The sequence below is a fragment of the Mirounga angustirostris genome, unplaced genomic scaffold (genome assembly GCF_029215605.1).
Source record: "Mirounga angustirostris isolate CCGP_5_RB_7025 unplaced genomic scaffold, mMirAng1.0.hap1 SCAF_13, whole genome shotgun sequence".
Classification (NCBI taxonomy): Eukaryota; Metazoa; Chordata; class Mammalia; order Carnivora; family Phocidae; genus Mirounga; species Mirounga angustirostris.
This window is the reverse complement of record NW_026991721.1, coordinates 17,438,397-17,461,468: the sequence shown is the minus strand read 5'-3', so window position 1 is coordinate 17,461,468 and position 23,072 is coordinate 17,438,397. Positions and strand designations below refer to the sequence as shown.

Genomic DNA, 23,072 nt, shown 5'->3' with positions numbered 1-23,072 from the left:
TGTCTGTCTGTCTCTAACTCGGATTATTGCTCTCTGGGAAGCTGTAGCTGGCTGATTCCGTGGGAGACCAAGCAGGATGCGTGGGCAGAGAAAACAGAAGAGGGAAAAGAAGGGAGGGAGAAGAAGGGAGCAGGGGAGACAACGGGAGCCGTAAAATCTGTTATTTGCGTCACTCGAGGAGCTGGGGCTATCTGCCCGACAAACACCCAGAATTAATCCGAGTCATAGCCATAACTGTCTTTGCTACAGTGGCCAGTTGCGAAAGGGCGGGGAAAGGACGCTCGCGGGAGTCTGTACTGAGCCGACTTTGTGCTGGGCGGCAGAGGGTTTTTGGGGAGGGGGCTGTCCTGCTGGGCACGCCCTCGGGGCCCCGCACGCTTAGTGCAGACGCGGCTGCAGCCTCCTCTGCAGCTGCCCAGCCCAAGCCTGGGGTGGCGCCTGCCTCAGCTGCCTTGCCTGCTCAGTGGCTGCGCCGAACACAAAGCGCTGTCTCTGAGCAGAAGCCTCTTCTCAGCTGAACCAGACCCACCAAAGAGGAGAATCTGCACGTGACGTCAGTAGCTCATGACTGACGCAGGCTGGCAAAGGAGACTCAAGGCGGCTGCTCCGCGCTGCCTTCATGAGTCTATTTTCTCCAGCCCTCTCGTAGTGAATTTACTAGAACGCAAAACACAGACACACACACACACACACACACACACACATATGCAGCTTTCAAAATATACATTTTCAAAGGCGGTGTGTTGCAAACACAGCGCGATTTTGCAAAGCATGGGTGGGAAACGTGGGAAGGGTATGGAAGCTTTTTTTTTTTCTTCCCTCATTTGGGAATCTCCATTGTGGATAGCGTTAGACTCTAGAGCTTTCTTGGGAAGCTCCTCTGGGGAAGGGGCCTAAGGACCCCCGTTCGCCCCCCAGCATGCAGGGAATCTGGTCAATGGAGACAAGCAGCTCTAAAAGAATACAACCACTCCAAAGCCTTCTGCTGGGGAGACTGCGAGGAGCTTGCAACAGGCAGAGGCAGATGGGAGTTAATGGGAGGGTGGGAAAATATAATATTTGGGTATTTTTCTGCTTTAAAAAACGTCACCTGCAGTAATGCAAGGGAGTCTGGTGGTGCAGAAAAAAGTGGGGAGGGGGCGCTTAATGCACATTTAATGTTTTGGATGTAACGTTCCAGCGAAATGCCTTTGTGTGTGGAGGTTTTTTCAGTACTTGCTAAAAATAGCATCAGGGTTTGATCGTGTTCCAGAAATAGACCGAGGGCTGTACTGGATAAAAAGCCAGCGCGGGTGGAAGAAAACCTGGACATCACCGCATTGTCCCCCCCCCCAACTATGTCTGGAAATTAATTGTTGGATTTTTCCTCTCCTCTCTTCTCTCTCCCTCTCTCTCTCTCCACTTTCTCTTCCCTCCTCCTATGTTTCTCTTTCTCTCTCTTAAGGAGTTCCCGTTTGGGTAAGTAATATTATGTCATGTGCATGCCGCAGACTGTGAGTATGAGCTGAGGCTTACTTTGTGCATGCTCTGGGGTTCTTTTTTTGGCTGTCTTTCTACCCCTTTTTGAAGAAGAGGGTGGGACTGAGTGGAAGGTGAGGGGTATAGCTGTGTGTGTGCATAATGAATTTGGGGCTGCATGCAAAGGAACTGAAAGGGGGAATTCTTGCAGAGCTGGGAATCACCCTGACGAATCTCTGAATCAATAGCTGCTGCAACTCTCTCTCTCTTTATGGGTCGGCGCTGTTGAGCCGGGTTCTCTCGACTGCCCCCCTCCCCTCCCCGTTTTCTCTGTCTTAAAGGGTGCCCAGATACCACTTAATGGGCCCTCTCTCTGTGAGATTAATGGAGGCGATGTGATATAGATTAAAATTGCATGGATGGGGCTGGGCGGTAAAGAGGAGGAAAAATCTCCATTCCTTTGACAAACTTCGCTACTCGCTGGGTTCCTGGAGCCGGAGGACTGAGACCCTGGCCCCCGGCGGGCTCAGGGCGCGGTAGCTGTCCATAGAAGGCAGGTGCTGAAAATTCCTTGGTCCTCCGCGAGTTCATCTCCGAGCGCCAGGGGGCGGGGTTGGCGCCAGCTGCGGATAGCCCCGCCCTGGATGCAGAAGAGGGATACGGAAAGGAGGGGGTTAAGGATGTTCAAAGGGGAGAGTCGTGACTTCGGTGAGAGCTTTGGGGAAAAGGAGGGGTGAGTGGGAAGGAAAGGGAAAAAAATTTAAAGGAGGGGGGAGCAAAGTGTTAGATTCGAGGATGAGCCAAGGCCCAGCGCTCCAGGAACCGAAAGCCGGTGGCTTACCGACTTTCTCCGCAAAGGCCAGTCTCTATCTGGGTCTCCATTCCCGGGCTCCTGCACCTTCCCGCCAGTGGGTTTGAAAGATTTCTCTCCGGTGATGGTGACTCTCAAAATAAGAGGCTATAGGTTGCTTTATTCGGACCCTCGTCGCTTCCCACTTCATGCCCCCAATGCTCCCACATTCTGCAATTCCCGTAAGGTGTGTAAGGATGTGTCTGTGCATTATGGCATTTTTCTTACTATTCCCCCTTCCTTCGCGTCCTAGTCATAGGAGCCCCAAATGAGTTGTGGAATGAATGAATTAGAAGCCAAAGCACAAGAGTTGCTGGTGCGATGCGCAGAGAATCCAGGCTTGGGAACAATGCGCGGCGCCTTAAAGTCAAAAGCCAAAGGGTTTCTGAAAACCGGCTCCGAGGGAAACTGGGGAATGGGGGTTCTTCTCCAAGTTGCTAAATGTTACTTGGGAGACCATCCACTCCCTGGGGTTATGGGCTCGACCCAGAATGAGATTCATTGCAATCGGCTCCAGACACTTTGACCTAACCTGTAGCCAGACAGGTGAGGAGGGAGGAAGGTTATCAGAGGCCACAGGGGGGATGAATATCACGCGCACACAAAGACATTCATACTGATTAACTCCTCCGCGAGGAATAATAAAAATGCATCCTTTTACTGGCCCACAAAGGTGGGCTGTACATGGTAGGGAAATGAATCTTACAGATCTGCAATAAGCTTGTGTGCATACAGGGATATTTTCTACATAATTAAAAAAATAAACCCGGGATGGTGAGGTAAGTATCTGAGGGGGATAGCCTTCAGGCGAGAGAGAAGGAGAGCCCAGGTGCTCTATGCTCCCTCTGCCCCATATTAATCCAGCAACAGTCTCTGACTTTAGTGACCTGAACCTCACGCAGGGCACCCAAGGCACAGCCCTGGGGTGGGGGGGAGATAAAGAGGGTGGGTCGAGTTATTTTTAGTTCAGAAGCAGTCCTTCTCTGAAAGATTCCCTGGCTGAGACTGAGTATTCGTCAACTCATAATAGTAACAAGGACTGTTACTGATGTTGTGGAGAATAACACAAATAACGCTGCAACCCACACTGTGTCTTGACAATTCAGCTCAAACCAAAGCTGCTCGCAGCCTCTCGGCCCACCCTTCGGCCTCCTCGTCATTCACCCGGACCTACGTTTCTTTTCCCAAGCCTCGCCCCTCTCAGTCCTGAAAGTTGCGTGGTTGTGTTTACAAATTCTGCTACATTTGCAAAGGAAATAGCTGGGGTAGGGGGAAGCGGCCGGGGCCGGGAGGGGTAGTAGCGTAATAAAACACTTGCAGCACGTGGGGCAGTGGTGGTGGTGGTCCAGGAGTCATGAAGGGGGAGGGGAGATGCCCCGTGTCCTCATTTCCCCCCATCCCTCGTCCCCCATCCCTTGGCACAATGCACAAGTTTACCCCCGAACTGGATCCTATTAAATAATTCAATGGTAGCGGTGTAATTTTGGTTGGAACCAGCACGGATTCCCAAGTCGTGACTGCAAAAAGTGAGTAATGCGCGCTGGCTGCGTCATGGCTCTAGTCACAGTTCATTCCGAACTGAGAAGGAATCGTGACTTTGCCTGGAGACGTCCCCTACATGGGAGACGGAGGAGGTGGGGGGGACAAGCCAGGGGAGACGGGGGTGGGGGGGGGGAAGACCTATCCAATGAAAACCGCTGCCAGGGGGGCATTTGAACTCCGCCGCTCTCTGTCTCGCTCTCCCCACTCGTCCCGGTGCACCTCTCTCCCCCCCTCCCGGCCGACGCGCTCTCTGGTGCGCTCGCTCGCTCTCCCGCTACCCGACGAGTCCTCAACAAGTTGGAGGAAGGCAGGAACGCAGGGGTTAAGCTCGGAAAGCAGCAATTACCAAGATCGTGACCCTCCCACACAGTACAGTAACTTATATACTTACCTGGAAGAGCCTGCTTTGCCGCTGGGCAAACACCCGTGGGGGGCGGGGAGGGGCGGGAGGGGAGCGGGCCGGTCAGAAAGGGACTCCTTCAAGCTGGCTGCAGTGCGGACGGGACCAGCGCGCTCTCGGAGCCTGCGGACCGAGGTAAGGAGGAAGGGGTTGGTACACTGGTCGGCCGGTGGTCTGTAGGTTCACTGATCCGCTGAGCAGAACTTTTTTTTCCCAGTTGCCCCGCGCCGCAGTGGCGGCGGGCGCAGACTGTGGAGCCCCCTCTGGCGCGGCGGGCGCGCCGACGCTCGGGGTGTGTGTGCGTGTGTCGGTCGGTCGCCTAGCCGAGGGGATGCCGTGGGAGGGTGGGTGGGTCGCAGAGCTGCCGAGGGTGATGGATGGGCGGAGGGGGTGGGTCGACAGGGACTTGGAGACGGTGACTACTTCGTCTAGATACGTTTATTCCCGGCTTGCTGAGCAAGAGTGTGTGTGCGCCCGCGCCCGCCCGCACGTCGATTCCAGGGTGGCAGAGAACAAATATGGCAACTTTCTTGCAATGTTTGCAGCATCCCACCCTGGCTGAGTTTTTCCCCGCTGGGGGACTACTGTTGGGGAGGGAGTTGATCTGAACATTCCTTTGCCCACACCCTTCTTGGATACTGGGCGGGTGGGGGGGGGGGCAGAGCATTTATGGGAAGGGTGGCGCTGCACTGGGAGGAAAGAGGGCAACCCCTCAAAGTTTGGATGGATGGGATGGCAGAGGGGGCCTAGAGGGAGACAGGGGAGAGGGAAGGAGGGAGAACGAAAGAAAGAGATCACCCCCCTCCTTCCACCCTAGTCTCCCTTCCCCTCCCCTGTCTTTCCTCCTGCAGATGCTGGAATCTCCCGTCGTTGCGGGAGCCGGCGATCAGTGAGGGGCTCATCCCTTGTTGTTCCCCTCAACCTTCTGCAGAATGGGGAGAAGGGGGGCTGCAGCAACAAAAGGGCACCTGAGGCGAGTGGGCCATTAGACACCCAATATCTAAACGGGTTTGGGGAAGGGTGCAGAGGGAGGAGCTTCACCATTTCTCTTGAGGATTCAGAACTTTTTTTTTTTTTTTGAGGGGGGAGATTGAGACATTCTCATTTTTCTAGAAATAGGTTGACTAGCGTGGAGTTTGGGTTTATTTTATGTTCATCTTTGCCTGTCGTTTTCCGTCTGAATCTTCTGGCTTGGGTCCCGTTGGGAGAGGTCTGTCTCTCTTGAACCCTCCCTTGCTCAATATCCTGCACCTCTCCCCTCACTTGGGTTGGAATGGGGGTAGGGGTCTTGGCCAGCTTTTTTGCAACAACAAGATTTTAACGTGTTCCAGTCTGGGTTTTGTTGAATAATTAGAAATGGAAATATTTTTTTCCTCCCTCCCCCTTCTGAAAAAAAAAAAAAAAAAAAGGGAAATGTGAGCTCTTTCCTGATTGGTGGGTGACGATTTTAGTCCGCACCAATGAGCTGGCGGCCTCGTCTGTATTTATTTAGTGCTCTGGGGGAGTTTTTCTCTTTACGCAGCGCCTGTAGTCACGGTTGGAACCTCGGTTGGGGGACTAGAAGGGACAAGAGCGGGTTCAGGGGAAATCCGAACTATACCTGTTCAGAGATCCGCGACCTTGCAGCCGGGGCTGGCGGAACCCTGAGAGGGGAACGTGGGTGATAGGCTAGATAGGCGGGGAGGCTCGGGGTGCTGGGTCTACGGAAGAGGGGTGGAGGCTGGGCGCCGGGATCCCTGGTTCCCCTCCGCGCTCCTCTTCTCGCCCTCCACACACCTCGCTCGCGTCTGTGCGGGCTGAGTTGGGGGGTCGCGGACGGTGTGGAGAAACGCAAGGATGGGTCGGGGGGCGCAGGGAGGGGCGGCAGAGGGGCGGGCGGCGCGCGGGGTGGGAAGGCTGAGCTGCGATGGAGCGCGCTGGGGAGACCCAGCGGGCTCGGCCCCGGGGTTCGGAGACATCCTGGGCTGAAGGCGGCGGCGGCGGCGGCGGCGGACTGAAGAAGCCAGCAGATTCTGCCCTTCGCGAATCTTTTTGCGGTCTGGGCTTGCTGTACATAACTCAATAGCCGGAAGCCCTTACCCCAAAAAGCATTCGCGGAGAGCGCGCTCGTCGAGAAGACCGCAACCAGCAGCGATAGTCGAAGGCCGCACCTTCCCGAAGCGGCTCGGTCCGAGCTTTTCCCAGCCCTTGCCCCGTTTTCCACGGAAGAAACAAACCTTTCCCTCCCGTCCTTCCCGCGCTCCCTGAGGCATTGGTCCCCCGCCTGTCCTCCGCGCGGGTCCCCCGCCCCCAACTTTTAAATCGACTTTGTATTACAGGGGGAATTGGAGCGAGCGGTGTGCGTGTGTTTTCGGAGAAGTGGAAAAAAGCTAAAATACAATAAAAGTTTACAGAAGTTATGTCTTACCCCACACCCCGAATAACCCCATTCACCCACTGCAAAAAAAAGGGGGGGGGATCCGTTCTTAAGGCCAAGTCAGTACCTGGAATATGAATCAGTTTAGGACACGTTCTGGTCATTTTTGACCCTAAGGATCCAACTCTGCAATATAGGGGTGGGGAAGCCCTTGAGGGAGGGGCGGGAGGCCCTCAGCATCCTCTGTCCTAGCGTGGGGGACCCAGAGGTGAGACGAGCCCCTGTGAACTGGGTAGCTCCGAAAAAGAGGGAAAACACCCTGGCACCGCCCGCTCCCCGGAGTCTCTTCTTCCCCCCGCACCTGCTTCCAACCTAATTTGGGGTGTTTTGCAGCCTCAGGTCTCTCCCATCTCATCTTTTTTCAAAACTAAGTAGCACGGAAGGGGGGAAAACAGGCAAAAGCTGGGGGAACCCCCGCAGAGAAGGAGCTTTTGAGAGATGTGGTTGTACCCGACTGAGCAGCTTAGCTGCAGCAGCAGCCCTGTCTTGGCCCCTCCAGGCGCCCCGTCCTGGGGAGGGAGGCAAGGCTGCAGGGTTGAGGATCGTCTGTGGGTCCCCCTCCTCCCCTTGCTGTCGTTATCACTTCGGTTACAAGTGGCACAAATCAGGCCTTCACTATGCTTTGCGCCCCGCGTCCTTCGCCAGCTAGAAACTGTGCTAGACGCCCTTAGGGACTGGACCAGAAGGACACACAGACACACACAGGCGCCCACAGGGATGAACACGGATAGGGGATGAGTCTAGGGATGTGAGAGCCTAAGACCCGAGGGCCGCGAAGCTTCCCATTTTCGGGGAGGGCCTTGAATTCCCCCCCGCACCCCAACCACCGTTCTTCCAGCAAACTAAATGCCCACCGTCATTCCTCTCTCAGTTAGCCAAGCACCCAGACTCTATCTAGTCTGCCGAAAAAGGAAAGTGCTGCGGAGTCCGAGAGTGCTGGACAGAGTCAATTTTTTATAGCTCAGCCTGCGGGAAGGCACAGAGAAAGCACCGAGGGCGAGGACTCCAACCTCTAAGGCTAAGTCAGAGTCCCTCTCCCCAGATAAAGGAGCTTTTCCCTCCCTGATTGCGTTTTCTGAGAGAGTAAAAGGGTCCCTAAGATCTGCAAAGGAGATGGAGCAAAAGCAAAAACCCTGGGGGGGGGGGGTCCTCCCTGCCTCTCATCTGGGGCCGTCTGTGGAGCGATAGCTCCCGCCGAGGGAGAAGCGTAAGAGCCACGTTAGGCTAAAAATAGCTTCACCCTGTGTCCCTTCGGCTCCTCTTTGGTCTTTTGCTTCTGACATCCCCCACCTCCCCCAGCCTGAAAGCCCTCCTCACCCCAAAAGCCTGAACCTCCACCAGATTTGGGAGAGAGGTGACCTAAGAGAAGTGAACTTGCACAGAAGAGGTTGAGCCACCCGAGCTCAGGCTGTTCGGGGTTACCTCGTCCCCAGTCCCCTCACTTCTCCCACAGAGGCCAGGTTTGGGGCAGGGGCTCCAGAGCCCGGAGCACCCGCCGAAGCCAGCGTCGTGCGCGCCAGAGCGAGTCCTTGGCTCGCCTCGCCTCAGCCAGACAACTGTTGCTGCCTTTAGGCAGCTGCTGCCTGCTGCAGCCCAGCTGCCCAGCGCCTGCACGCCGGGCCAGGGCTGCTCACTGTGATCCGGGCCGGGCGTGGGGGGCTTGCGGAGAGGGGTGTCTCCATCCGGGTGGGAGCAGAGGGAAGGACCCCCTCCCCGTTGCCTTCACAATCAGTGAAAATCTGTGGCTTTTTGTGCCTCTTTCCTTCCTCTTCAAAACAGTTGCGTCAGCCCGAGGCCAGTGGGAGCTGATCTCCCCCTTTCTCCCCTCTTTGCCTTTGCGGAGGAAGGAGGGCAAGGGGGGGTAATCTCTTAGAACCTTCAGACTGCTAATGCACACCCCTCTTGAAAAAAGCCACGTCACCTCAGAAGCCAGGGGCCTGATGGAAACTTCCAGGCACTTGCATCTGATGTCAACCTCTGGAGTCCTATAGAGAAGGGGGTAGGGGGTGACAGCTGGAGACCCTTCCTCACCCAGTCTGCTTCTCCCTGGGGAGTGGGAAGTGTCCGAGAAACCCCTGGGGAAACTTGGCTCCTCGTTCGCAGTCAACTAGCTTAGTCTTTGACTGTGTTAGAGAATCAAGACGAGAGGTTGTCTCTGGAGTTAAGGAAGGAGTGAAGACACCTCAGAGATTCACCCCCTTCACCCTGGCCATCTGCCCCCTAGTGGCTGGGTCAGGCTAAGGGGTTCTGCCGGCAGCCACCGTCAGGCCCCCTTTTGGTTGCTCTGCACCTGCACTTCTCCCCCTCTGCCTCTCCTCCCCACCCGTGGCTAGAACCTGGTTTTCTCCCTTTGGCCCCTTTGCCTCATCTGTCCTCTTTTCAAGACCTGGGGTTGCTTTGAGTCTTTCTGCCTTATCTGCCTTAGGTCGGAAGCAAAGGAAAGGATTGTGATTGAGTCAAAAGTACTGAGCACACTTGCTGCAATCTCAGACCAGACCCTCTTCTTTGTCCCAGAGACTTCCCAGACTGGGGGTAAGGTGAGGGAACTTTGTAGGCATCTCTGAAAAGCTCTCCTGTGGCATCAGCATCCCTGCTTTGTAGCTCTTGGCCCCTGATGTGCCCCTCTGCCCTTTTCCCTTCTTTCAGCCAACCCACTCCTTGATTTCCTATGAAATGTCCCTGCCCCCAGTCTCTCCCATTCTCCTCCTGAGCCAGCAGAGTAACCCTACCCATTTTTTGCCTTTTCAGGTAGTCAGACCTGTCCTGACAGCCGGAGGCCTACGTGAGGGGTGGCCACGGAAGGAGGGGGTCTCAGAGGCCACAGGAACTGAAGAATCTGAACACATGAGCTCCGGAGTCCCCGGTGAGTGCAAAGATACCTCAGCCCATGGCCCCTTGGCCTGGGCACAACCAAGGAGACTCTACACACACTCTGCACTTGGTGATGCGGCACAGGGAAATCAGGGATCTGGTGCTTGGGGACTGTCCTCAGTCGCTTAATCTTTGGCAAGGAAAGGCACCCATCATAGACGTCATTAAGAAAGACACAGTGTTCGCCGAGGCAGGCCCCCTTCCCGTTTTGTCCCCTGGCAGGGCTTGGGCCTGGGTGTGTGGAGGCCCCCAGAACTGAGGGGTGCAGGCCTTCCTCAGTGGGGCACAGGATTCCCTCTCCACCCCCCACTTCCTGGGCTATTTCAGGCCTCTGGGGGGGGGGGCCCAGGGAGGTGCAGAGTGGAAAGGTTATTTGCTGAGCTCCGTTTCTCTGAGGAAATTGAAATGTTGCCTTATTTCTCCTTGACTAAAGTTCAGCGTAGGACAGGTAGGAAAAGTTTTAGGTCATTGATTTTTTTTTTAATGTAAGGCATTAAACTCTAAATACATTTACTTTTCCTATTAACCAGCAAAATCTTCTGCTACAGAGCTTTTGTTTAGCTGCTTTTCTGAGCTTCAGAGTCATACTGTGAATTCTTATTGGGGAATTCAGTTCAGAGCTTGGCAGAGAATTTTGAAAGGCCAGGGCCGTTAGATTTGGAAGGAGGGGAGAAAGCGAGCTACCTGGCTAATCCTTGGATGTTATGTGAGCAAAATGTGGGAAACTGCCAGAAATCTTAGAGGGAAACTTGAGGCTCATGGCAAAACAGAAGCACATTTCACAGAAGACCTTCAGATCATTATGCGACAGACCTGTTTGCTGTATGAATTAAATGACTGCTACATGAGTTTTTTGAACTGTTTACATTTTGAAAGTGGAACTCAAATAAATTGACTGGAATCCTCCGTAATCCTACCCTGTAAAGTGAGGGCAAGGTCTTCAAATCATTTGCTGACCCTAACTTCCTTTAAATTCCCCTTTTTAATATAAGGATCTGAAGTTTACAGCAGGTGTCTTTGCACAATAGGGTTGTTGTTCACTCCAAGAGGTTAAAATCTCCCTCTTCCCCCCTTTACCTGATATTTCAGTTGCATTGCAGAGAAATCTAAGAAAATAATACAGGGGTGGGATTTTCTTGCCTGAAGAGTAACCTTTTCTAATCATGTTTGAAAAAAATCTGTCAATAGATTAAACCTCAAACTTAGATATAATATATAGAGTGCAAAAGTTAGAAAGAGCTATAGAGGATATACAGACCAGTTCCTTCATTTATAAATCAAGAAACAGAGGTTCAGAGAGGCTAAGTGATTTTACCAAGGTCACACAGCTGGGGCTCAAACTCAGATTGTTTATTATCTACTTTGGGTTCTTTCTTTTTACTAAATATCTCCTACCATTGCCAAATAATAAGATAATCAATAAACACAATCTAGGGCATTGTAACGGATTCCCTTCCAAAATGACTTGCATTTAGGATGCCAGGGTTCAAAGAAGAGTTTACTGAAAGTTTCTTCTGCTGGCCATTAGCATTCTGGAGGCATCCCTAGGTTAGGCACGGCTCTCCTCTCTCTCTCTCTCTTCTGACATGGCCTGGACTTCAGAGCCTCCATGTTGGCCTCCGTCTGCTAAGAAAGTCATCAGCACAAGAAATTTGCTGTGTCATAGAATTCAAGTTATTGGTCTCTTTCAGAAGCTGTCCCAGCAGAAAACAGCTCCATGAGACCTAGGCCCCTCTCCCTTATTTCTCTTCTCTGAGTGGCATTTGAATCTCGTCCTTCTTGCCTGCTGGGCTTGATTTTGAGCTGTTAGGAGGGTAGTAAGGTCTGATTTGAATTCTCCCAGGATCTCCTAATCACTTAAGTAAGGAAGACCCTCAAAAGGAACTTTCAAACCAAGCAGGGGATTCTTTGATCCCTGTTCCTCAGACATCTTTTAAAATGCTGCAGATCATCTTCTTGTCAGACAGCTGCTTGGCCTGGCCAGTTTTAAGCTTAAGATTTCCTGCCAGCCCCCAGATCTAACTCCACTATTTCAGCTTTGCATATTTCCATCAATGATAGCGATTTTGATGCCGTAGTAGTGACCATGTCCCCAGCACATAGAATAATAGCCATGCTGTGAGTGCCATCATAGATACATCATTCTGGTGGCCTTTTGCATAGACTCTCCCCACTGTTTGCCCCCCACCCCATCTCCCCTTTTGGGACAGTTTTTAAGTAGGAAATGAGATGCATTTCTTTGCTTAAAAAACAATGGTTGGGAGGAAGAAAAATGAAATGCAGTGAAAGATACAACTAGGTTAAAAAGCAAAACAACAGGACTGTCTAGCAGTAGAAAGAGCTGAAAGAGCTCATTCGGTCTGGTCCTGACTACTTAGGTTCATGACCTTACAGAAAAACAATTACGTCCTTTCTAGGCCTTAATTTCTCCATCTATAAAATTAGATGCTTTAGAGCTCAGACCCCTCATCCATTCATTTATTCAACAAATATCTACTGAGTTCCTACTATGTATCAGGCCTTTTTCTAGGCATCGGAGATATTTATAAATAAGTTATTCTCCCTCTGATAACCCAATGAAGCTAGGAACTCCTTCCCAGAAAAACAAAACAAGAGTAGAAAAGGAAAACAAAAATAACACATATTTTACACATAATCTCAGGGGGTTCGTGACCTCCCTAAGCTCCATGAACCCCAAATTAAAATTTGTTTGTCTAGTTAGTCTCTGAGGCCTACATTTCACCATACGAAGATTTGAGACTTATCCTTTTCCAAACAGACTAGTCCTTTTGCATCACCTTTTCCAAAAAGACTGGTCCCTTTGCATCACCAGAGCTTGATTTTCAGGTGCTTCTTATTTTTTTTTCTTAGTAGCACTCTGTTGCATTCTTGTCATGATTTTTGGCCCCCCTGTGTTGGAAAACAAATATCTGAAACTTATTTAATACTGCAAACGGCTAGATAAATGTTGAATAGAAAAACGAGTGGGGCGCCTGGGTGACTCAGTCGTTAAGCATCTGCCTTTGGCTCAGGTCATGATCCCGGGGTCCTGGGATCGAGCCCCATGTCAGGCTCCCTGCTCCGCGGGAAGCCTGCTTCTCCCTCTCCCACTCCCCCTGCTTGTGTTCCTGCTCTCGCTGTGTCTCTCTCTCTGTCAAATAAATAAATAAAATCTTAAAAAAAAAAAAAAGAAAAGAAAAATGAGTAACCAAACGGCAAGGCAGGCATGGAGCCGAAGGACAGAAGCAGACAAGAAGTTTCATGACCCAACCTAGCCTGGACCTGTAGAATTTCCAAGAGACAATCCATCTTTTAGGCTAAGTCTCCTCGGCAGAGTCTGGCAAGCCAATGGAGGGAAGAGAGGTTTGCATTGAAGCTAGGCAGTGTAAAGTCTGAATGTCAAAGGTGGATTTCTTCTGGTGCTTTTGACTACCAGGGAACATCACAGCTAGACAGCACAGGGATACCTTGAGAAGGAAAGGAACAGTCTGTTGTAGGTTAGTAGACTGGCTTCCATATCGCACAGCAAGGGCATTTATCACAGGCAGTTCTACTGAGGTCTTGGATGAGGGAGAAATTAGGAGTCTCTAAGGCTGAAAATGGACATGGCGAGGTCAGTGTGCAAAGGTTTCATCCTAGTGCTGTGTTTCAGAGGCTCTCCCTTGCTGTCTTCGGGGCCCTCAGAATTCCTCCTCACCATGAGGAAGGCCTTGGTTTTTTTCATTTAGGGCAAAGGGTGTTTACTGACTGTAATTCTGATCAGAAGCTGATGCAAACCTTACTTTCAGGGAGACGTAGATGCTCTTACTCAGCATGCTGGAGGCTCAGGGCCAGTGCAAGCCACTGCCTGGATTCGGGTCTGACCTTGTAAAGACTTCGAGGTAGACCGTGGGAGGACAGGGTGAAGTGTGTGAATTTCCACTTGAGCAAGAGAGCAGCAGGTCGCTGCGGCTGAGGCTAATGTATAGAAAAATCCATTTACATGCAAACCAATCCTTTTCAGTTTTTCAATTTCCTCATCTGTAAAATGGGGATAGTAATAGCAACTCTAAAGTTCTGGTGAGGATTAAAAGAGATTATGCATGGCAAGTGCTTCGTACCTGCTCAGTACTCAGTAAATGTTAGCTGTTCTTACTGTTGCTGTTATTGTTTTATTATCATTATTATTAATATTATTATCATAGGGTTTTTTTCTGTTTGACACATATAGCAAAGGCATATAAGGCTTAGACCCTAGAGTCAGCCGTCATAGAGACAGAGTGATTCCCTGAGTGACAGATAAAAGATAATCTTTTCCGGAAGCATCTGTCCATTTGCCCCACAGCCTGCCAGTGCCCAGGATTACCTGGCTGGGAGCAAATCAGAAGGGCTGATAGGAAAATCTTTTTCTCTACTTTATACATCCCTACACAAAGATTATCTCTTTGTGGTTTCATTCCCCTTTAATTCCTTGCTTTCAAGTTCTTTAAAAAAATCTATTGAATTTAATCACAATTGTTTTTGCAAATCATTCTTTTTATATTTCTTTTTCTTTCTTTCTTCTTCTTCTTCTTTTTTTTAACTTTCTGATCAGGGAGAATAAGCAATTCAGCTAGGATGCTCGCCGTTCACCTTTTACTTTCAGCCTCTATCCAGTCCTAAATTTTCAGGACTTAGGTGATCCTCACCAAGGAAATAGTAAAGGAGAAACAGAAGGGTAGGACTGGGTGGCACCACTTGCTGTCATAAATCGTGTTTTCCCTTTCCTTTTCACACGTATTTTATCTTCGTTCTTTTCTTCTTCCTGCTTCACTTTTCATGGTCTTAGAAATCTTTTTGTCTCTTCTTATCCCCTGAAAAAAAAAGATCTTTGCTTTCCTCCTTGCCATCCACTTAACGTCCCGTCAGGCATTTCTTTTAAGTCTTGGCTGCAAACTGCAGGGGTGATTATAGGAAGAATATGATGTAGTCTCTACATTTCTGGATAACACTAGAAAAAAAGGGCCAAGGCTCCCCCCACACCTGTGAAGCACATCTGAGGCCATCCCAGTGAGAAAGGAAAAGATGTTTTTGTTTTTATTTTTTATCGATTTTATGTATTTATGTATTTATGTATTTATTTATTAAAGATTTTATTTATTTATTTGACAGAGAGAGACACAGCGAGAAAGGGAACACAGCAGGGGGAGTGGGAGAGGAGAAGCAGACTTCCCGCTGAGCAGGGAGCCTGATGCGGGGCTCGATCTCAGGACCCTGGGATCATGACCTGAGCCGAAGGCAGATGCTTAATGACTGAGCTACCCAGGCGCCCCTATCGATTTTATTTAATTTTCACAGAAACTGGAGCCTCCTGTGTAGACTCTCCATTTCAACTCAGAGCCAACCCATTGCTTCTACTCGGTGACTTTTCTTCTCTCTCTTAAAAAAAAATTATATTCAAAAGCTCAGGGATATGTCAACTGCAGTCCACGCATCTCTTCTTTGAAGCCTTTTAAGGGGAGGATAAAGGCAGCATAGTTTGAGGAAGCAGTAAAACCTAGTGGTTGAGAGTTATGGACCTTGATGCGAGTGAGACCTAGGTTTATTACCCAACTCTGCTCTTTTTGGCTGTGTGCCCATGAGCAACTTGTGTCTCCAAGTCAGTTTCATCATCTGTAAAATGGGGATATTAAAGTACCTATTTCATAATGACGTTGTTGGAGAAGGGAAATGAGATGTCAGGAAACACACAGTCTAATACATGTAGCATATACTCAACTGATATTCACTGTTATTGTTAAGACAGATCCCTTCAGACCCAGGACTAGATATAGTCCTGCTCTCGCTGGAAAAGTTGAAATCTGAAAAAGGAAGCAGAAATATAAAGTTACTAATTGTCGTGAGGTAGGAGATGAGTCTCGAGTCAAAGAGCGTCTGATCATACCAGGATTTTCTAGATGTCCTGAACCCATCTGGAGTTGTACAAATAATGATAGCATGAAGGGAACTTGCTGAGGGCTTCCCAGCCTCTAAGGAGAGATGGTCATTCAAACTGCAATGACCCCTTAATACCAGAACAGGCAAATAACTTAGATTAACCCTGTAAAGGAGTTATGATCCCCAGGTCAGCTCATCTTTCAGGCCCAGATCTTAGGTTAGTAGGAAAAAAAAAAAAAATCAAGTAAAGAAGTAGTTTCACTATTTGCTTCAAAGTCGGGTGAGTGATTTTTTTTTTATATTAAGGGGTCTTCTTCACCCTTTGAATTTGTGGCAAGAACACTGGATTAGGGAAAAGAAAAAGAGAGCAGAAAACCTACTTGCTAGAGGTAGAGGTTTGATGAACCAAAATGAAATTGTCTGGAAAATTCTATAATTCTCAGCTGATCATGGGGCAGAAAGTAAATTGGCAGCTTATAAATTAATTTTTAAAAGAAAGAGTGAATTAGATAGAGCCCTCCATACTTTATCATTTAGACTCCCACCACCTCTAAACCTTAACACCACATTTAATGAGATAATATTTAAATAAAAGGGGGAATTAGTTTCCCTCTAATGAATTTACTTATGCCTAACTTTTTTTTTTAAATTTTAAAACAAATGTAAGTAATGGGGGCACAGAGGCAGTCATTTATAATAAAATTTTTAAAGGAAAGAAAAAAACTTTTATTGATAGCTTCCTGGATTAAAATTTGTTCATTAAAATGTTAAAAAATTAAAATTAGGATGTTAAGAGAACATATTGAGCTGTAGTACTCATCTGGTATTTTTATGTATTTGCAGGCTTATAAAATTCTCCAAGTCACAGAGATTTCCCCGACATTACCTTTTAGGAAGTTTGTCTAGAAAAAAAGCTGTTTCGGGTAGCTTTACACAAGAAATATTTACATTTAAACATGAAGTGTTCATGAAAACAATTGCTATCCCTTCAAATAACAAGTGATATTTTAGAAATACAATTACAAGTTTATTGCTTTTTTGAGGATTAGCTATTAGCTTCTTAAAATTTTTTAATGATGCTTTAGAATTCTGAGAGAAAGGGAAATCTTTTTAAAAGAAGGGGGACTTTTAAAAATAAACTGTACCTTTTTTTTTTTCATTTCATGATTGAAAATCTTGTTTCTCAGTGAGCTACCTTTTAGCTAATCTGAGATTTAATGTGAAATTTTTTGGGGTTTTTTTGTTTGTTTTCTGTAGTCAACTTGTATGACACTAAAGACAATTTACCCCAGTGAAGATCATCATTTAACCAAAGCTCAAATATCTAAGATATTTTATTTATGAATATAAAACATCAATTTTTCATGTGGCACAAAGGAAATATAACTTTCCAGAGAGCTAAGTGATGATTCATTAGTATGTTTATTTTTGGGAGGGGTGCCACATTCTTCTAGTATTCATAAATTCATTCCTTAATTTGAAAATAAGATCTCTTTTGGAGTTAACTTTTTAGTTAGAAATATAATTGTTATCAAAATATTTTTCCAGAAACAATTTTAAACTGAAAGCATTTTTTTTTTACTAACATAAATTGTACGAGTTTATATTTTAGCACTAGGATGATTCATCTCTATTTTTCCCTTCTGTATATGTTCATAGATTATAAAATTTATAGATCTTAATATAACATATCAAAATAGGTTCTTTTATTTGTGATATTTATACTGACAAAAGGATTATACATGACACCAAATAGAGACTGTTACTTACTGCTTTGCTTTTTGGCAAAAATATTTTTGTTGTGGTTTTTATTTTTACATGTAGGAAAGCCTTATAAGAAGTCAAAGTAGTAGATTCTGACAGTTGCTTGAGGAGTCATATTATAGAATTAAATCAAATTTATGGAAATCTCCAGAAATGATTATAACTCAAAAAATCATATATCCAAAAAAATATATAAAACGAAGGTCACTGAATTGCTCCAAATTAAATTTTTTTTCAAAGATTTCACAAATCTTTCATTGTTTCTCGTACCATACATCGTGACCACCAACCTGTTGCACTTAAAGATGCTGTGTCTGCTACAGAAAAGAGAGGAGACCTCAAGTGACTAAAATAAATTTCTTGAGCAATTGCTCACCTTGTTCTCACTGCCATTTTCCTGGGCAGACAGGCACAGCCCGGGGGCAGTCTTTCCATATATACAAGGTTTTTTTTCTACTCTTTCTGTTGCCTGTTAATATGCACCCGTATGGGAAAAAATATGGCTAGTACAGCTTTCTTTCTTTCTTTCTTTTTTTAACGGAGGTTTTATGGCAGTCAGGAAGAAAAGCTGCTGCCTGTTAATTCTTTCTCTTCAAGGGGGTCAGAATTATATTTTTGATGCCATGCACTCTTGGAGGCTAATATACATTTATTGAAGGTAGGGAAGAGATGCTATGATCTTAAAGATCCTCAAAGGATGAGGGAGAAATGTGACATGGAGAGTACGGGGTAAGAAGAGATGGGGAGCTTATTCCAGCATCTTAGCCCAGTGATGTCATCAAAACCCTGAAATTGTATACATACTCAACATCCGTCCACATGTTAATTTCATTATGGTATTTTTGTGTGTACGTTTGCGCACACACACACACACACATGCTATCACAAAGACACTCGTTCATCTTTCTATCTTAGAAGGTAGAACTTAACCATTTGTAGCTAAAGATACCCTAATGTTAAACCATAGTCTCATGCTGGCTTAAGCTGTTTAGTATCCCAGAAGATATAAATTCCTCTAAATTTCATTTAAAATTAAAGTGGAGTCTACTACATAAATAAGCTAAATATTGACATTATTTTTTACATAGGATATAGTCTTTTTTTCAAAAGTAAGTTACCCTCAACTCTGAATTAAACCTTAGAACCCAAGCCTCCTTAAAAAAAAATTGATCATGGATCTGTGCAATTGTCAACATCTGACAATGCTGAATCAAAACATCTTTAAATAAATAAAAATTTAATCTCCAACCTTGAATATGGAGAAATCCCAACGATGATGTGGGAGAGGCATTATCTAAAATGGTTTAGCATCAGTATCAGTAAAAAAAAAAAAATCACAACTGTCAAATTTCTATATCCTGTGAAAAGAGAAAGAACACTGATTTTATTTTCTCTTAGTAAACCACCTTGAGATCCTTGGAAGGAAAGCGATAGGTAATATAATTATAACCTCCAGTGTTGTAACTACCATTATTTACTGATTTTGTTATTAAAAATATTGCCAATGAGTAAAAAAGAAAATAGTATATATAGCAGCATAAAGAAAGAAAAAGTAAAATATTTTAAAAAGGAAAGAAAAAATCTGATGATAGGAAATTAAATTTGGAGAACTATTGGAGGTAGGTTTAAACATGTAATATAAATATCATATGAAATTCTACTTTATACCATTGTCTTCTTGCAGGAGCGCACGTACATAAATACAAAATTTATGGACTACAAGTATTTTTTTTATTTAAAATTTCACTGCTGTTAAATTTGCCCATCATATTTTGGTAAATTTAGGTATCAGTATTCTCTGAAAAAGATTTCTTTTTTCCAAACTGGAAACAGGGATCGTGAGGGGAAAAGGTCAATTCATCCTTCACCCTGATAATTGGATTAAGGCCTTTCTGAGTCATAACAATGGTTAACTTTTTAAAATCTTAATTACTCCATAATGACACAGTCCTCGAAAAAGTAGTAATCGTTTTTAAATATCTGAAATTTAAAAAAACACAACTTTGGGGAAGAAATCTTCTTTCAGGAAAAAAAAATGTTAGCAATTTCTACAAAAACAAACAAAAAGTTCAAACCTATTTTATTAATATACTGGAACCAGAATTAGAGGAAATGTTCTTTCGGGGGAAGTTTTCAGTAAATAAAACACATATTTGATTTTAGGAAGGCATTCAATAGAGTGAAAAGACACTAACGTGTATGAGGAAGTTGAGTCTTAAAAATATTGTACTGAATTTTTTGCTCAAAATTTTATTAACCAATTTGGTTTTCCTTTTTGGTTGTTTTTTGTTTTTTTTTTAAGGGATTTTTATACTCCTTTTTTTTTTTTTAATTGTATTGATAGAACTACATTGACCTCAAGACTGTGCCCCTTCTTGTAACCTGGCTTGGTTTGGCCTGCTTAGGGCTAGTGAATTAATGAATGAATACATAACTGGAAGTCTTCTGTATTAGAGAGTCCTCTGCTCCTCATATGTTTGCATTAAGAATATGTTTTACCCGATAGGGTACATTAGTCACTTATTTTTTTTTCTTTTATCTTTGCTTTCTGGATATTTCCTTTTTCTTCAGAATCTCATATTGTGCTGCCCCAGCCCCATCCAAAATTAGCCAATCAAAAAAATGTGTTGTCTCCTTTTTTTTTTTCTTTTTCTTATTTTTTAAGATTTTCTTTTTCCTTCACAGAGCAAATAGCTTTTACTTAGGGCGAATTAATAGTCCTTCTATAGTCAGAGCATTTTTATTGGGACCACTGTGGTACTTGCACGTTTGAGACCCCTTATTACGCAGCTTTGGGCCAAACAGTGTTGGTGAAATATCCAAATTATCCCAAGTAAACATTTGATATAAAAAAGGTGTGAGTACCGCCCCGATCCCTGCAGTGCTGAAAGCCCCTGTTTATTCTGGGTTTTCTCTGACAACAGAGGGGCAGAGGACTTTGTGTGTATCTTCGGGGAGGCAGAGATGTGTGGTGGCCTCCAAAATCAAGCTGAAGGTTCTCAGGTTTATGTTGAATGTTGTTACGTGTATATGCGCACTCCTTGCTTATGAATGGCATCTTTTCCCCCAAACTGTCTGAGGGGACGTTTGGTCCAGTCTAATTTGTGGTTTTACAAAGAATAGTTGAATCCAGATCAACTGGCTATTAAGCAGTGAGTGACAAGTTTTCATTGATTACCTCACTAAAATCAATTGTTACATCCTCCCTCTCCCTATGCAGAAGTTGATGCAACACTGTTGATTTATTCATTCATTTGTTCAACAGAAGATCCTTCTGGATGATTAGTCAGATGTCAGATGTAAATGAGAACTTACTTGTTAATGTTGATCATTGAGTTCTTTAGGTCTGTGCATTTTTAAAGTGATCCTCAATTGTCAGATTTAATGAATTTAAAATTTTAAATACAATTAATCTTCATTAGTTTCCTATTAATAACAGCAACAAAAATGGTAAACCTTCGTGGGGCATAACCAAGTAATGTTTTTGCTATTCATATATTCATTGAATAAATTTTAAAATTGCTTGAAAATGTACTTTCATGGACTAACAAATTTCCACCTCTCACCCACAATGCACACACAGAAAAAACATTCACAAAGCATGCATACACACAGAGAAATTTATCGCCCTGTTTACATAATCTTCCATATTTTGGTGTTTGTAGGTTGGCCTGAAGAATGAGCCAATTCCCAAGTCATTTTGTATATGCTGATTCAACATAGAATCTTAGGATTTTATGGAACTGATAAGGACCCTCGAGATCATCCAGCCCAAACTGTCCATTCTACACAAGGACAAACTGAGGCAGAGGGAGAGACACTGTCTTGCCTAAAGTCCACAGAGAATTAGTGACTGGTCTAGGGCTAGAACTAGCAAGCCTAATGAGGTCTGGCTCTGGGCAGAATAGAGACGTGATGCCGAGCTCCTGGGTGGGGCAAGGAAAAGCAAGTGGAAAAAGAGAAGGTGTTTTCCAGCTAGGGCATTTTTTGGAGACAGAATTATCAAAGACTAAGTATTTTTCACCCTGTCTCTGTGTCATCCAACAGAGATGATCAGGATAGCTCTTCCTCTCATTTTTTTTTCATTAAGTCCCTGAAAGGAGAGTAATTTAGTGACCTCCCTTCTCAAGCTCAGAAACCAAACCATTCCCCTTCTCTTCATAGAATAATACAACAAACATTTATGAACACCCGACACGTGTGAGCCTGTGAGCACGCTGCCACTTACTAGCAACAGAAGGATAAATCAGATGATGTCTATGAAAGCACCTGGCATCCACAGTAGATGTTCAATAAATTCACTTACTACCTGTAAGGATTTAAACAGCAACTAATATAAGGCAAAATATATTAAGTTCAACTAGAGGTCAAAACATATGGCCATGGCACTGAAAGAAAGGAATGCTTAATTCCAATGGGGGTTCAGGGGTTCAGCACATGTCAGCTGTGCCTTGTAAGTCAAGTAGGATTTTTGTGTGTGTTTGTTTTTTATTTTTTTTTAAGACTTTATTCATTTGACAGAGAGAGAGAGAGAGCATAAGCAGGCGGAGCAACAGTGGGAGAGGGAGAAGCAGACTCCACCCTGAGCAGGGAGCCTGATGTGGGGTTTGATCCCAGGACCCTGGGATCATGACCTGAGCAGAAGGCAGACGCTTAACCGATTGAGCCACCCAGGCGCCCTGGGATTTTGACAGATAATGAATAAAGGCATGTCTGGCTGTGGGAACCCCACCGGAAAGTTCTGCTATGGTGGGTGCATGGTGTGTTCCAGAAGCGTTGGGTAACACGCTGCGATGGGAGCACTGGGTGACTGGGAATAATAAGGAGGAAAAGGACATTACAGAGATAGTTAAGGCCCTGATGTAGAGGAAGTTGAATGCTGAGCAAAGGACTTTGTGCTAAATTTCTAAGGCATTACAGAAGCCCCTGAAGCCTATGGACTAGGGAGTTGACCTCTGATGATGATATTAGAAGGTGTGTCTGGAAGAGCACGATAATGGAAGCAGGCGGCTCAGATTAGTTTGGGTCATTAGGCTAGACCTGCCTTTCTTATATTGCTTTGAGGGAAGTCAAGACGTTGCGACAGTGTCTGATAGAAACTCAAGTAGGGTGACGCCATTTGTGCCCATCGCAGAGCCTGGTGGTCCGAGAGGCTGTGTGGGCCTTAGTTAAGCTTCCCTGTAGACTCAGGGTACCCAGTACCAGTCAGGGCGCGCCAAGAAGCGGCCACATCACTGTGCATGCTGCTGTTGTGTGTGTGAAAGAATGACCTCGAAACGTCCAGTGTCTTCACGCGGAGTTACGTCATGTGTCTCACGTGTCTGGTCTCCTGGGTCACGTGCACTCCTTTTGCACTGCATCGGCAGACAATGCAGCACCTCCTCCCCCAGGATGAGGAGTCGGAACCTGTCAGGTGTCTGTGCACTGTCTTGCTCCAGGTGTCTTAGATGTAAGCCTCCCTGATAAGAGCTCTTTTTTATTCTCGATTTTGACCATCTATTTACTGACCCATCCGTTTCCTGAGCTGGGGTCTTTTTTCCCTCCACACTTGATCTCAGTGAAGGCGGCTCCCTTCTCTTGCAGACCCATTTCTGTTCGTACTGGTCTGTGCCAGTAAGAAAGTGTCATTCTGTGGGTCTCAGGGTGGGAATCAGGCCCTTATTTTACTTCACGCCCACCCCCCCCAATCCCCCGCCCCCACAGCTCTCTTCCCTTCTTGCTCTGTTTCCTGGCACTCTGTGCCTGCCTGTTTCTGCCTCTGCTCACGTCATTGTTTCTGCTTTGTACTCACATCATTGTCCCTCAGCCCTCTGCTTCTCTTAGTCCTCTTGGTTTCAACTGCCCTTCCCCTCAAAACTTCTCACGCATGCATCTCA

At 46.1% G+C, this 23,072-nt stretch overlaps 1 long non-coding RNA gene across 1 annotated transcript in view; it reads left to right on the top strand.

Annotated features, from left to right (window-relative positions):
* The first annotated feature begins 4,287 nt into the window (after positions 1-4,287).
* The window catches only part of LOC135362324 (uncharacterized), a 42,409-nt gene continuing 23,624 nt past the window's right edge, over positions 4,288-23,072 (top strand). Inside the window, exons 1-2 of the long non-coding RNA XR_010406890.1 lie at positions 4,288-4,385; positions 9,415-9,529. This is a non-coding gene — a long non-coding RNA (uncharacterized LOC135362324). The remainder of the gene's footprint in view (positions 4,386-9,414; positions 9,530-23,072) is intronic.